The sequence below is a fragment of the Mus musculus genome, chromosome 11 (genome assembly GCF_000001635.26).
Source record: "Mus musculus strain C57BL/6J chromosome 11, GRCm38.p6 C57BL/6J".
Classification (NCBI taxonomy): Eukaryota; Metazoa; Chordata; class Mammalia; order Rodentia; family Muridae; genus Mus; species Mus musculus.
In genome coordinates, this window is record NC_000077.6 from 61,005,023 (window position 1) to 61,020,238 (window position 15,216).

A 15,216-nucleotide genomic window follows, 5' to 3' on the forward strand; every position below is an offset into this window, starting at 1 on the left:
ATTAGAATGAGAATTGAATTAGATGCATCCCAGAATCCTAGGGTGGAGGCTGACTGGCAGCTCAGCAGGGCCTGGCCTCTTCCTAGGCTAACTGCTGAGACAGTGAGCTGTCTCCCACCCACCCACCCGCCTGCCCGCCCACCCAGAAACCCCTCCATGCTGTTGTTCCTCACGGTTACAAGCCTAGATCTGAGTCACAGGTACACTTGCTGGAGTCTTCAGGCTCTTGTGTGCCAAGGTATAGAATTGGATGAAGGACATGTGGTTAGACATACAGGGAGCTTGTTAAGAAAGAAAAAATCATGCTAAGAACGGGAGTGGGCTAGTGAGCTGAGGGAAAAGCATGCGCCGAAAAGGCCCCAAGGCTCCTGACCCTTTAGAGGTCCCTGGCATGACACCTGTCCCTCCCACAGCTGCACAGGGCAGGCTTTTCTTGGATGTGCTCCATTTGCTGCTGTTCACAGCCCAAGGAGGGAAGGGTTTCCTGTCTTTCCCTGAGTGACTTCTGCTTTTGTCCTGTGTTTATCTATATACTGCTGCCTCTGCTCTCAACCCTGCTCCTTGTCCTGCTCCTCATGGGACCAGAGAATGAACAAACAGAATTGTCACTGTCTTGTTCTTGGCTCTCAGAGAGGCGCTAGAGCCACCCCTGACCCCAGAAACGGAGTGCCCAAGGCAGGCTGGGCCCTGCCGAGTGGGAGGGGGTCGCATGGTATTTTTAGCACTGCCTACCCAGACTGAAGGAGCAGTACCAAAGACCTGTTTAAAGGAGAGGAGTCGAAAGTACTGTCTTGGGATACTTCCAGAGAGAAATTTGTTTCAAATGCTTGATTGTTTTATGATTAGCCCATCAGCGTGTAAAGAGGGCTACAAGCCTTTCTAAAGCTGAAGTGTGTGTGTGTCTACGTATCTCTCTGTGTGTCCGAACACATTTCTGTGTGTATGTGACTGTATCTCTGTGTGAGTCTATGTATGTGAACATATAACTGTGTGTCTATGTATTTGTATGTATGACTACTGTGTGTCTGTGTCTATATATTTGTACGTATGACTGTGTGTCTGTGTCTATGTATTTGTATGTATGACTGTGTGTGTGTCTATGTATTTGTATGTATGACTGTGTGTCTGTGTCTATGTATATGTATGTATGAGTGTCTAATGTACATTATTTGGTAAGTTGCCATGAGCTACTAAATGGACTCTAGGCAGGAGAAAACCCTCCCTTGTTGTTTCCAAACGTTGTTGTCCTGAGTCGGGGGTGGGGGTGGGGGTGGGGGTGGGGGTGGGGTGGTGGCTAACTCTGTAACAAGGAGAAAGGAAGAAGCAAGCAGCTGACTAAGGGCACTAAAAACACTGTATCCTTGAGAATGGCCAGAAGGTAGCTATTTCCAATGCACATTGTTGTTGCTTGCTCCATGCCAATGCTTGTTCCTTTGAGGACCCCAGCTGGCTTCCCCTGTCTGTCTGCTGGGGCTGGTGTTTCAGCTGGGCTACTCTCGTCCTAAGTGACTTCCTAAGGCTCAGCTGCTCCTCTCTGCTGCTCACTGCTTAGTCTTCACTTGTGCTTGCCACAAACTTAATAAACTCACTCATTTGAACCTGGAAGCAGGGCTGTCACATGTCATTCTCCCAGACAGGATAGTGCCTGAGTTTATTTCTGCGTTTTGTGTGTCCCTCTATGTATGCATGTCTCTGTGTGTATCTGTATTTATCAGTGTATGTCTTGTCTCTGTGTGTATCGCTCATTATGTGTTTCTGTTTGTATCTGAGTATGTCTGTGTGTTCCTTTGTGTATGTGTATCTGTATGCACTGCTGTGTGTTTGGATGTGTTGTTTGTGTGTGTGTGTGTGTGTGTGTGTTGCTGATGGAGTGACTGAAGACTGGATGGAAGTCCCTTTTCTTGGTTGTAAGGAAGACTCAGTCACTAGTCTGAAGAGGGAGGTCCTCTTGCCCTTCTAGTCACTTCCCTATGAGTCACTGATGGAGGGATCTCAGGTCTTGTGGGCAGGAACAGACACTTTCATGAAGATCCCTGAATTCTGGAGACCCTCTCTGCCTGTGGGTTGGTGGGAAATGGTGGGCAAGGCAGCATCCAGGACAGAGATTGAGAGCACCTTGGGAGAGAAGGCCCTCATTTACTTGGGTGTTGGGTTATCACCATGCGGAACCCACACCACTACCCATTGGCCTCAGTGGTCTCCTATAGCCCACCCTGCCAAACCCACTTCATCCCCTCCCCGTCCCTACTCTGGGTCACTCTGGTTCTCAGCCGGCTGGCTCTGATGCCGGGACTCCATGAGGGAACCTTTCTTTCCTGTTTTCCTAAGTTTTGAGTTCTGAAAAAGCTGTTCAGTTTGCCTCACACGCCGGCAGGGGATCCCCACGTGTCTGCATCTAACCCAGAGATGGGGTGGAGTGGGGCGGACTAAGCCTGCGGAATTCTGGAGTGGTCTGGGCAGAGCTCTGCCCCCCCCCCCAAAGAACCAAAAGCAGAAAACGATATTGCTGTGGTAGTTGTTCCGAGGTCCAGAAGCCCTAACAAACTAGGCTGGGCCATCTGTCCTCAATAGATCAATTAAACAGACAAGTGAAATTTGGAGGAAGAGATTTATTCGTGTGGCTACACTGGGAGAAACAGGCTCAGTGGCTCCTGAGTCTATGTTTTGGGTCATGGCATAAGGTTTAGGTTTAACTAGAGAGCAAGAGGTATGTATTACTAAGGTGTAGTCCCACCTACACTGACCCATTACTGCCTAGGTTCAAATCTCCTCTCTAAGGTTGAGAAATCTTGTGAAATCCTTTTTCATAAGGCCATTCCCTTCTGATCGCTCCAGGTTTCAGCCTTCTCCCAACATGACATTCTAGGAGATAAATTTCAGTTTGGGGAAGGGGGCTCCATTGTCTCCACAGTTTGGTGCCTTAGTGGAAAGGACACATACTTCCCTTTAGAATGTCTTTGCTCCAACCAAGACAGGTTACATTGTTATTTTCATTTTTCATAGAAACATTTTGAATTTTAAACTAATTTGGCTTTATGGTTACATCTGGTGCTTGAACAGCAGCTGGGAGAGGGTGGGGGTGGGGCTTCCGGAGCAGTAAAGGGCTCCACTTTCTCCTCCATTAAGTTGAGTTACCAATCTCCTGAGGTCCCGGGCAGGGGGAGGTCTCCAAGGAGAGCTGAGCTTACTTAGAGCCTCCAATGATGCTGAGAGATGCCCTAATGGCTGCAGGGATGAGGATGGGAGACAGGAATAGCCTAGCACATGAAAGCAGTGTGGGATCTTTGGAGACCTCCCCACATCTTTCCTGACCTTCGCCTAAGTCATTGAAACTCAGGGGAGACCCTTATCCAGGACAGGAAGATTTTGGAGCAGGGCAGGGGAGCTGGCTGTAGCCAGAGGCAGAAAAGCATCGAGTTGCCACTCGAGGCCTCTCTCAAGTCCTTCTCATAGGAACCCCAGCATCCCACTTCACGGGTGGAGCAAGCACTGAGGTCAAGCCTAGAGTCTCCGCCCTTCCTCCTTCCTCCCTTGCCTTACTCTTTATTTTCTACAGTCCTCACCTTCAACACACACACACACACACACACACACACACACACACACACACACACACACACTTCTTTCTTCCTCTTAGCAAAAATGTCCACACCACAGGCTCTGCCTTTAGCACTTCTGTGGCAGGAGACATCAAGATTAACAAAGAAAGAAAACAGTTGGCAAGGCAAGACTGGAAGCCCTTCCCACCTTGGGCTACACACAGCAAACAGAGCATGCCCAGGAAAAGTCCCCACTGTGCTGATGTGGGAGAGACAGGTGCTATGTAATGATCTGCGAAGGAGACAGGTGCTATGTAATGATCTGCGAAGGATCCTGAGCCTTGTGGTCCAGAGTTTGTTCTGCTTGCCAGTCCACTCCCATTCTCAGAACATGTCTCCTTTCTAAACAAGTTTTCTCTGTGTCTTGTCCAGTTCTTTGCCTTGAGACACGAGAACCTGAGAATCATTAGAGAGTGTCCCCGGGACTCAGATACCTCAGGTGCCTAGAACACCTCTGGCCACCACTGCTATAGAGTTAGGACACTGGAGCACCCTTTGGGGCAGGGACACTTCTTGCCTCCCATTTGAACCTGTCAGTTCATATCACTTTTATACTTAAAGCCCTCCAGTGAGTCAAGACTGGGAGTACATACCATGAACCCCAGCTCTCAGGAGGCAGAGGTAGAGGCAGGAGAATCTCCATGAGTTTGAAGCCATGTAGCCAGGGCTACATGGTGAGACCCTGTTGGGGGGTGGGTGTGAAAAAGACCCCTTTCCTCACCTCATTTGCATAGACTCTGCCAGTTTAAATATAATCTCTAACTCCTTTATTTGTTCATGAGCACTAAGACTTAAGTTTCACGGGGCGGGGGCTCTGTTTGTTCTGCTAGAGCAGTGGCTTTCAACCTTCCTAACACAGTCCCTCATGTTGTGGTGACCCCCAACCATACCATTATTTCATAGCTACCTCATAGCTGCAATTTCACTACCTTTATGAGAATCGTAGCTTAAATATCTGATCTGTGACCACCAAAGGGTTCATGACCTACAGGCTGAGAGCCACTGTGCAGTACTGCCTACCAAAAATCACTTTCAGTAGCTGAATGATTGGCTCCTTGTGAGACATTTTTCTCACTCCCATTCGCCAACCTGGGCTCAGCTGGCAAGGAATGTGGAGGCTGAGGGCGATGGCATTTCCCATCCCCCTCCTCTTTCTTCTACTTTGTGAACTGGAGGTCCTGATGGGGCCATCGTAGAAGGTGAAGATGCACTTAAATGTGAAGGTTAAATTTGCTCGTCCAGCAGCAGGAGGCTGGGGAGATTTATATTGGAGGCAGTTGAAGTTAGAGGCTACAAAAGTCCCTGGGAGGAAGAGATTGCAAGGGTGAGCTGGTGATCAGGAAGAGTAGACAGACTCATGGATGAGCAAGGCCAGGGCACCGGGAAAGGACATGCGAGCAGAGTTTCCCCCAGTGATGAGTGGGTGGTGGGTATGGATGGGTGAATGGAGGAATTAGTGGATAGCCGGATGGATGGGTGGATGGATGGTTAGAGGGATAGGTGAAAAGACAGGGTCCAAGGGAAGTGAATGAATGGGTGGGCAAACAGGAAATGAGCAGGATACTAGGCCTGTCTGTGCTCTCCATGTGTCTTATGGCACTCTTCATCAGCGACCTCATTTAAAGCTATTACAATCTTAGAGGAGGCCATTTCTGTATCATCTGCAGATGCGGATGCAGAACAAGAGCCTTGGAGGGATGAAGCAATCTGCCTTTAAGGTCTCACAGTTTAGGAGCAGTCGAGACCAGGTTTGACCTCAGATGTGCCTGATATGCGTGGTGTGTGTTCTTCGAGGCCCTGCTGTTCCTGGAATCCTAGCTGACTGCAGGCTTAGGACAGTGACTTATCTCCATGACTTCAGCCTGGAAGGGGAAAGAGGCAGGTTAGGTTAGAGAGACAGCCCTCAGTGATGAACTCGGTAGAGTCCCGTGGGAATCTGAGCTTTGCAGAGTAAAGGAAAGAAAAGAAAAGAAAAGAAAAGAAAAGAAAAGAAAAGAAAAGAAAAGAAAAGAAAAGCAGCAACCCTGGCTTTCCTCCAGCATGTAGCTCTCTTGTAGGTCCAAGGTGTTGTAGCGAATCAGTCTGGAGTACTCTTTACTCTCTTCCCTTTTAAAATGGCTAAACAAGTGGGGTATGGTGAGTGAGGGCACCTTTAATCCCTGCACAGGAGAAGCAGAGGCAGGTGGACCACTGTGAGTTCGGGGTCAGCCTAGTCTATAATATAGCAAGTGCCAGGACAATCAGTAGGTACATAGTGAAACACTGTCTTGGAAGCCAACCAACCAACTGGCCAACAAAAAAAGCAGAGTGGTCAAGTGTCGCAGCACACACGGTTAATCTCAGCACTCTGGTGGCTGAGCCAGCCCGATCCACACAGCAAGTTCTAGACCAGCCAGGGCTAAAATGGAATCCTCTTTAAGAAATTGTAATAATAATTAGGTGGGAAACAGGTCCTCCCTGGAGGCTTCCTTACAATGACTCCATTCTGTTACCAGCTATCCCGATACTGTTTTAGGTACCGGGAACACAGCAGTCAATAAAACAGAGAGCCCTGACTTCCTGAAGAAAACTGGCAATTAGCGCAACAAATGAGTAAATTAGACACCGCGTCAGGTTCAGATTAGCGAGCAAGAGACAAACAAAACCTTGGAAGGAACACCGGGTCATGCTGGTACAATTTTAAATAAAGTATCCAGAAGAGTCCAACCCTTGGGAGATGTCTGAGCAGTGACCCAAAGTAAACCATTCAGAAGTCTTCAGTGTGTGTGTGGGGAGGGGAGAATGGGTGGGGGGCTTGCAGCGAATGCAAAGGCCCTGGGGTGAGGACCTGGGTTCAGAAATAACTAGGAAAGGTGAGAATGAGGGGGTGGGCATGAGCACTGAGAGAGGAGGGAGGCTGTGGCTAAGCTGGGTTTTTTGAGCCTAGGATTTTTTTTTTCTCTTGAGGATGAAGCCAAGGTTAGCTGAGGCCGGGGCTTATCTCCAGAAGATGTCAGTAGGCTCTCTTAGCCTGCTGAGTCCCAGGAGAGGCTTGTCCCTTGGAGCAGTCCCTTCTCATGGTACTTGGGCTCAGCCTGTCTGCCTCGCCTCCCACCCCCACCCCCGTTCTCTCCCTCTCCTGGCTGTTTGTCTCACCAGGCCCAGACAGAGCTCCTGGGCTTACAGACCAAAGTGGGATTCAGCTCTAAAATGAAAGGAGATTTCATAAAGGCCACACGGTAGAGTGTGCTCAGGGTCCGTGCTGCCTGCTGAAACCCGCTTTTTCCGTGGGCAAAGCCTGTGATCAGTGCTTTCCACAACAGCAATCCCCAAGGACCAGTTCAGCACAGCCAGGCATAAGCTGAAATCGTTCAAAGCCTCCTGCTACCCTTTCTGACGACAGAGACGGGAGCTGAGGGGCACTGGAGAGGCCAGAGGGCAGCCTGCACGGTGGAGCTATGTGCTGACACAGCTCTGAATTCCTCATCTGCCTTAGCTCACTGCACTCATTTTGTGCCTAAGCCCTGGTATGGCCAAAGGCCCAGGAGGAAGCCCGGGACAATGGCACTCAGTTGGTCTCTGACCTCATGGCCCTACCCAGCCTGCCAGATCTCACCATCACCTCACCCCACAAGCTGCCTGGAGGCCCCTATTCAGACCCTGAGGCCATCCCTGAGAGACAGCCTCTGCTATTGGCACCCTCCTGTAAAGTAACACTCATTAGCTTCCAAAGCTCTGAGTTTCTGTGCCCACAGGGAGACTGTGTGAGACCCTGCCTCAACATAAAAAAACGATTTTATTTTATTTTTTAAATTAAAAGGCCCGGGGTGCAGCATAGTGGTAGAGCCCTTGCTTAGCACATGCCAGACCTTGGGTTTTATTCCCACACAGCAGCAACGATAATGACCATAGAATCTGTCTGAATTCTGGGCACAAGCTTATTTCTTGCTCCCCAGACAGTAGAGCACAGGAGCGATGTTCACAGCTTTCACGCTGTATTCTATTGTGTCCCTATTGATGACAAAGTCGGAGACGGATGAGCACAGATTTTGTGCAAATTCTGCCCTCAGTTCTCTCAGGCAGCTGACACCTGAGGGTCTGGGAGTCCTTGAACAGATCACCAGTAGGCGTAAGGCATTAAACAGCAGAGGGTTTTCTGGGCATCTACTTTGGAAGTAGTGATTCCATGACTATATGACTTTGGACTTGATGTCTCTGGGCCTTAGTGTCTACATTTTTGCTGTGTTAGGAATGGTCTGGTGTCCTGGAGGAAATCAGCATGTTGGCAGCAGGGGTGTTCAGAACTCCTTGGGCTTTGGGGTCACATAAGGAAGAATGAGGGGCTAGGTTCAGTCCAGGTACCAGTTCTGATGTGAGTGGCAACTGGCTCTTCCAGACGAGCCTTGGTCTCATTGCATTCCTTCCCTGTGGGTGACCCTGCTGAGGAACCTGCTGGGAAGTACCTTGTTAAGCTCACTCTTCCCTCTGCTCCTCCCTAGTCCTATGAGCACCCATTGTGAATACATGAGGGGGTTTGGAGGGGACTCCGGAGTGGCCAGAGACATAAAAACCCTGGCCAGGATGCTGGGGTAGGTGGGCCCTGTGGGCAAACTAGACACTGACATTCTGGGTTTAAGGGTCTGAAACTCCCCTGAGGCACAAATTAGGCAGAAGCTACCTGGCCATAGTGTGCCTGCCTGCTCCCAGGGTTTAGATACACCCCTCACCTGAGTTTTGCCCATGGCTATAGTGCTTATGTAGGTAGACCTGAAGGATTCCTAAGATGATGGAATGCCTTGGGTCTTGAAGCACATAGTGACAAGGTCAAGACCAGAGTGCTGTAGTCTGGGTTAATGGCATCATGTGGTCAGTGGGTCCAGCACCCTGATACCATTACTGGAGGCATTCAGGCCTTCATGTGTACTGTTGACCCTTCCTCAGAGTGCGAACTTATCAAACAATACTGCAGACTCTCCAGGAAGCCAGGTGTCCATAGGGCTGTAACTGGGATGGTGAGATGGTAGCGCTGACCTATGATCCCAGCTGTCCCAGAGGCTAAGACAGAGAATCTGAAGGTCCAGGCAGGCTTAGGGAACTTTGTGAGTCTCTGTCTCAAAATAACAAGTAGTGCAGTGGTGAGCACTTGCCTAACATGTGGGAGGCTCTGGACTCTGTCTTTAGTAACACACACACACACACACACACACACACACACACACACGCACATGTGCACACGCACACACCCTCATACGTGTAAGAAGGAGAGGAGAAAGGAAGGGGAGAGGATAACGAGTATCTGTCACACAGGGAATGGTACCTTCATCTGGATGTGCTTGAAGTCTGGCCACCAAGAACTGGAAATGAATGTGAAGGACATCTGGAATCTGCCAGCCACTCGTGGGTCATGATTTAAGTAGGTGGCAATACCAGGTCCTGCTGACGACCCCTGGGGCTTGCCACTTTGGCTCGACGCTGGACTTCCACCGAAGGTTAGTAGAAATAGTGTTGTGCCCCCATTCTAATGCAAGCACCTGCATTCTGCCCTGCAACCCTCTCTAGAGCTTTCTGAGGGAAATGGCCAGCAGCACCAGCAATCCTGTGTGTAGCAAATGACAGTGGCAGTATAACAATTCCTAGAATCCATGGAGCTTGCTCTGTGCCAGCTCCCGGGCCACCTGCTTCCCCCTCATGTGGCTCTGCCTCACCATAGCACCATGAAGCAGGCACTAGTGCAGTGGAGTCTGTCCCACAGAGGAAGATACTGGGTCAGAGGGAGGCTTAGTACAGTCTTACTCATACAGCTTGTGAGTGATGAGGTTTGGATTTGAACCCTAGTCTCCCTGACCCCAGAGCCTAGACTATGCCTTCCTAGAGGGGGTGGATGGCCCTGTGATGTCATAGACCCGTCTAATTCTAGCACTTGGCAGATGGAGGCACAAGTATCATGCATGTGTCTACTACACTCCAAGTTTAAGGCTAGCCTGAGCTCTATGAGGCCATCTCAGAAAGCATACAGAAAAAGAAAAAGGGAAAAAGAAGTCATATTTGACCCACTTACAGGGTCCCTGCTGAATCTGCCATGGTCCATGAGGGATATCTCATCTGTAGGTCCCATGGCTCTATACTCATATCTTTCTCTCTAGTCAGAATAACGGGTTTCAGGTTTTCCCCACTCTGTGTCTGGGCCCAGATGGTCTTGTAGGGTTTGGGGGGAGGTCAAGATGCTAACAGAGAGAACACTTGCAGTCTGGAGAAAAGGGAGGTGGGACTTTGAGTATCCCCGAGGTTGTAAGCCTTCTGGTCCAAGGGTGTGTGACAAGGGCATCCTTGAGAGGAGACATGGGCTCCCTGGAGTTTCTGTAAGATCCAGGCCATTGTTGTATTTATTAATCACCACAGACAGGATGGGGCCGCACAGCTAGCTGCTCCAGGACTTGGGGAGTGGGAAGCAACCAGTTTACAGGGCTGGAATTTAGGTGAGGAAAAGTGTTGCCGGAGAGACTTGGCTAGGCAGGGAGGACAGAGGAGACCGGTAGAAGCATTGAGGGATGTTAGCCAGAGCCCTGTGATGGTGGGTGCCTGCGGAGGTACAGGGTGTGACCTGAGGGCACGAGGGGTCACTAGAGGATGCCAGGTGAGGTTCTTCACCAAGCCCTGCCGCTATGCACTGCTCACTGGGCTGGGGTTGTCTGGGTGATGTTTCCTGGGCCCTTTGTCTACACATCACTTACTGAGTGAGTGGTCAGAGTGCTGACTATTTGCTGGACCACTAGGCAGCATCAAAGAACTGGAGTGATGCAGGGATCCCCGGAGGGCACCCAATATGTTCTATGGCTGAGGAAACTGATGTTTTGAAGAAGAAGGCAAAGGTTTGGGGCCTGAAATTCCATCTACCTTCCTTCCAAATCTACTCCTTAGCCCAGGACAAGGACGCTCCTATAAATAGGACCCTCGGTTGCTCCTGGGATCAGGTCTCTCTAGCATCCAATTGACACCCAAGGGATGAGGGCCTTTAAAGTCAGCATGCACTCAGTGGCTTTACAGCCTATGCCTTCTGAGCTCAAGGGAGCTCAGTTGATTCCCATCCCCTAGGACTGTCACAGAGCAGTGGTCCCTCAGAGGGACAGCCCCCGACACACTGAGGGTCAGAACATAGAGGCTCTGAGCTTGCTGTAGTCCCTGGAGTCCTAGTTTGTCTCCCACACAGAGTCTCAGTGACAGTCCCTACAGGAGTGGGCCTAGCCTTTAATTAAAGCAGGGGTTAAACTGATGGCCAAGTAGCCTGCTTTCCCCTGGCCCCCAAGACTGCTAAGGCCAGAGAAGCCTAGACAACAACCCCAACATGCCCAACTAGACAGTACTCTGAATGCCTAGTCCAGATCTACTGCCGTGAGATGTTCCCTGGAGAGACATGAACAAAGAGGTCTATTCACAATGGCAAGGACTCCTACACAGAAGGAAGAAGAACGATCCACCAAGTTCATCTCGGGGAATCAGTTTATTGGGGTCACCTTCAGGAGTATGGATGATTCCAGGATGTCTGTATCATTAAACGTACCCCCTCCACGGATGCAATGCTAGATGTGTAAAAGATACATCCCTCTGCAGGCAGCTTTACTTAAAGAAATCTCTGTTTTCTAGCAGTTCTCTCCACTTATACAGGCATTTGAAGGGGCCCCGAGAAGGGCCTTACTAAATGTGTAGCTTCCTAGGAACCGCATAGTCTTAAGAGCCTGTCTCCTCAGTCCCAGAGGGAGTGTTTCAATATGGAGCTAATAGCAACATAACGCTGATCCCGCAGCAGGTAGGAGAATTAGGCCATAGGGCAAGGACACAAGGCTGGCTTCCGGTCTTTCTGTCCCCACCGGAAGGATTTATATCTCCTCCATCACTGTACCATTGGCCTTTATTCCACTAGTAAGAGTCACTTGAATGATAAAAATTGCTGAAGGAGTCAATGCTTTCAATTTCAAATTCAAACCAGACGGCTCCAGAGATACAGGATGCGCCAGTGTGCCTTATGTCCCTAACTGAATAGAGTCCATGGACGGAGACCTCATCTAATAACCCTACCAGTACAGTAGGTTCCTATCAGGAGGCTTAAGTCCAGAGTCCTTGGGAACATATCAAGACAGAGAAGTGAACGGAGTCAAGGTCCTCTCCCAGGACATAATCGCCAACACTTGGGTCTATGAATTCCTAGATTTTCAGCTCACTAATGCAGACATGCTTGTAGCTTTTCTTACCATAAACAGGACCCACAGCAACTGCAAATTAGCCTCCGGTCTCTTTTCTCAAGGAGGCAGAGTCATGTCAGGATGAACACAGAGCTCTCTGTTGGTCAGGCCCATGTAGACTTCCATCCTCCTTGAATCCCTGCTGAGGAAGGAGGGCCAGGGTCCAGCTGCAGAGTGGGGGGTGGGGAGTGCTAGGGGCACGTTGGGGCTGAGGCCTATGTCCTTGGAATGATGGCCCCATGTGGGGACCACCTGGAGGATAGAGAGGAGGAGGCAGGGCCCACGGGGTGGAGAGGGGCTGGATAATTGGCCAGATTAACCCGCAGGAGGCCTCCTCGGGAGGCTATTTTTAACTCTGAGAGACCGAAGCCACTTTCCTCCCTCCCTCCCCTTATTGCCCTTTATTTCTGTCCTCCTGGGGCCTGAAGGCCTGGAAGCTTGTCCCTTTAGAGGAAGAGAGAGAGGGGAGAGAGGAGTCTCTATACTGCACCTGTGTGACTTCGCTGGGTCTGCAGGCTGACCTCCCATCACTCATCCTGGGGGATAGAGGAGGGGAAGCCGGAGCGAGCGGGAGGGGCCCTTTGGAAGCCTCTTTGCTCTTTTCTAACCCATGGCTTCCACAGTCTCTTGAGAATATGGAAACATTTCCTAAATTAAAGCAGGGGTTTGGCTCACAGTCAAAAGTCCTAGGGTAGATCAGGGAGGCTCAAAAGACCTGCCTGGAGTCCAGTTCCTCTCAGTATCTCAACTCCTCTTTCCTCAAGGTGTACTTCAGGTGGTGCAAGGTCCACAGCAGTGCTCTGCTACCAGTGAGCAACCCCGGGAAATACACACATGCACATGCTAACACATGCGTGCACGCAGACATACACGAGCGCGCACACACACACATGCATGTACACACATGAACCTTCTCTACCTATTTAGCAAAAGTACTGGGGTAGGTTCTCGTTCTCTTTGATCTCTGTGATCGCTTTGATCACAAGCCTATCCCTCAGCCAACCACTGTAGTGCTCAGTGCTGGCCTGGATCACTTCTTATCGGTTGTCCCTGAGTGGCTGAGCCCCACAGGAAGCAGGTAGGGGTATGAGATAGGACCTGATGGGAAGATGAAGGATCTCAGAGAACGGTCCTAAATCCAGGCTGTACTTAGATGGTGATGTGTCTTAGAAGTTTCACAGCCTGAACAGGAAAACCCTGTCTCTGGTTGCCTATGAGTTTGACCAGAGCATGGCAGAAAGCCCCGGCCTTCAGCCTGGTCCCTAACTGCCGTGTCCTGGATGTTAGCAGCTGCTCCTCACCATCACAGCTCTAGAGGAGCAGGAGTAGGGCCTAGCCATGCACAGGGAAGCAGTCAGCTGCTGGCTTTGCTGGCTGATCGATGTCTGCTTCCGGACAGGTGGGAGGGAGGGACTGTGAACTTGCTGTCCTATTCTCTGCGTGCTAATGGTTCCTGGAGTTTGTGCCTCAAATCAATGCTTTTGGCTTAATCAGAAGTCCACGGTTACCTGGGCAGGGGAAGGGCATGTGTGTATGTGATGACATGTAAGATTTCCCTATGGCTCTCCTGGAGACAAGGACCCTATTCTTGCTTGGTTTCTACCTGTCTAACTGGGGTGGGATCTACCTGCCTCTCACTTCCAGTGAAGGTTGGTGGGCATTTAACTCTATCATGTGATGCCTGGCAGATACACAGCTGGCACAGGCCATTATAACCATCCCCATTATCCTTGTCAGCAGTGTATATCTTGGGACAAATGGTGCTGAAGAGAGAGGCCAGTTTAAGGGCACAGCTCTTGGGCCTGGGCTCTACTCTGTGGCTCACAGCCTGAGTGACAGGTTTCTTTCCACTTGACTGATTGCCTAGACTGTGGACAGGGCTCAGGCAGAATGCCCCCTTGTGTCTCTTGACTTCCCGCCCATGGTTCCTACCACAAATGCTTATCCTGATGCCCATGGGCACCGTTCTTTCTGACTCCTTAGATGGGGTATTGATCAGGGGCAGGATGAGCACTGGAGTAGGAGGCTAGGCTTGTTTCCCAGATGGTCACGCGCACACACACACACACACACAGTCCCATGACCATGCAGATGATTTAAATGTGTCCATGAGCACTGAGCTGAACAGAAGAACTGTTCCTGGGAGGAATTCTCCACCGTCCTCATCACGCTTGTTCTGGAGACGAACCCTCATGCCCATGGTGCCTGCCCTGGTCTGCACACAAGGACCTGTCTCTGGTCTCATGGAATTGGTGTGACAATCAGGGAGGTGACCAAGATGCCAGACTCCTGGGGGGAAAGGCAAAGCAAGAAAGGGGAGGTAGGGATGGCCTAGGAGTGGTCTTTCCCTGGGGTATCCTGAGATGTCCTGAAGGAAAAGCTGTGGGGGAAGCAACACTCCTGCCTGGACAGGGTTGGGCTGGTGGCAGCCAGTATTCCTGGAAGGGAGAATGGAACAAGTGGAGGGCAGAGGCTAGGCCAACATCTAGGCGAGGCAGAAGAAATCCTATCCTTGGAGAAGGTGTTCTTAAGGAGCGTCAGGTGCTGCCAGGCCAACAAAGACACTGAGGAAGGACCTCTTGGTTTCCATAGGAATTGGTTGTCAGAAAGGTGGCCAGCTGCTGGGCAGAGAGGCCGTCGCTTCAGACTGCTTCTCAGGAGACAGCATCCCGAAGCCTTCAGGCATTTCTCTGGATGGCTTTGCTGTTCTTGCTGTCCTTATGTCAAGGAAGGGTTTCCAAATAAGCTGATGGCTTCCTCTGGCTGCCCCAGCCTGAGACTCTAAGGGCACACAGGCACAGGCGTTCGGCTGAGAGGATGGACAGGGTCCCAGTTATAGCCTTGTCCAGGAGGATTCTCTCAGATTGAGGGACAGCCACACAGGCCCCTGGGGATGTATGCATGCATGCACAGGACAACTTATCTCTGTGCCGTGCAAGGCAGGAATTGCTTTTCTGTCCTTGTGGCCACCCATGCTTTGCAGAGAAGGATGTGGGACTTCAGTGAGAAGTGTGTCCTTGGGTCCTATGCTGGGAGCAGTTGTGTTGAGGCTGGGCACATTCTAGAAAATTCCCTCCCTCAGCTCTGGAGGGAGGCAGGATGTCTTTTCCTGAGATAGGGATGGTATGACCCACCCTGTCCACACCTGGAGCCCTGCTTAGAGAGAGTCTCCTGTATGGCTGTCCTCTGACCTCTGTCACTGTATCTTGAGCATGGGTTTGCTCTCCATAGGAAGGTTATGACCATGAGCCTGGTAGAAGACTCACGATGTCCCAAAAAGAGATGAGATTTTGGTTAAGAAATGAAGCTGGTCCCTGCTTGTAAGCTGGAGGGTGGGATGGGAAGTCTAGAGTGCAGAGCTCTTGAGTGCTTATGGGAGTTGGGGTGGTTTCTCTGGTGGG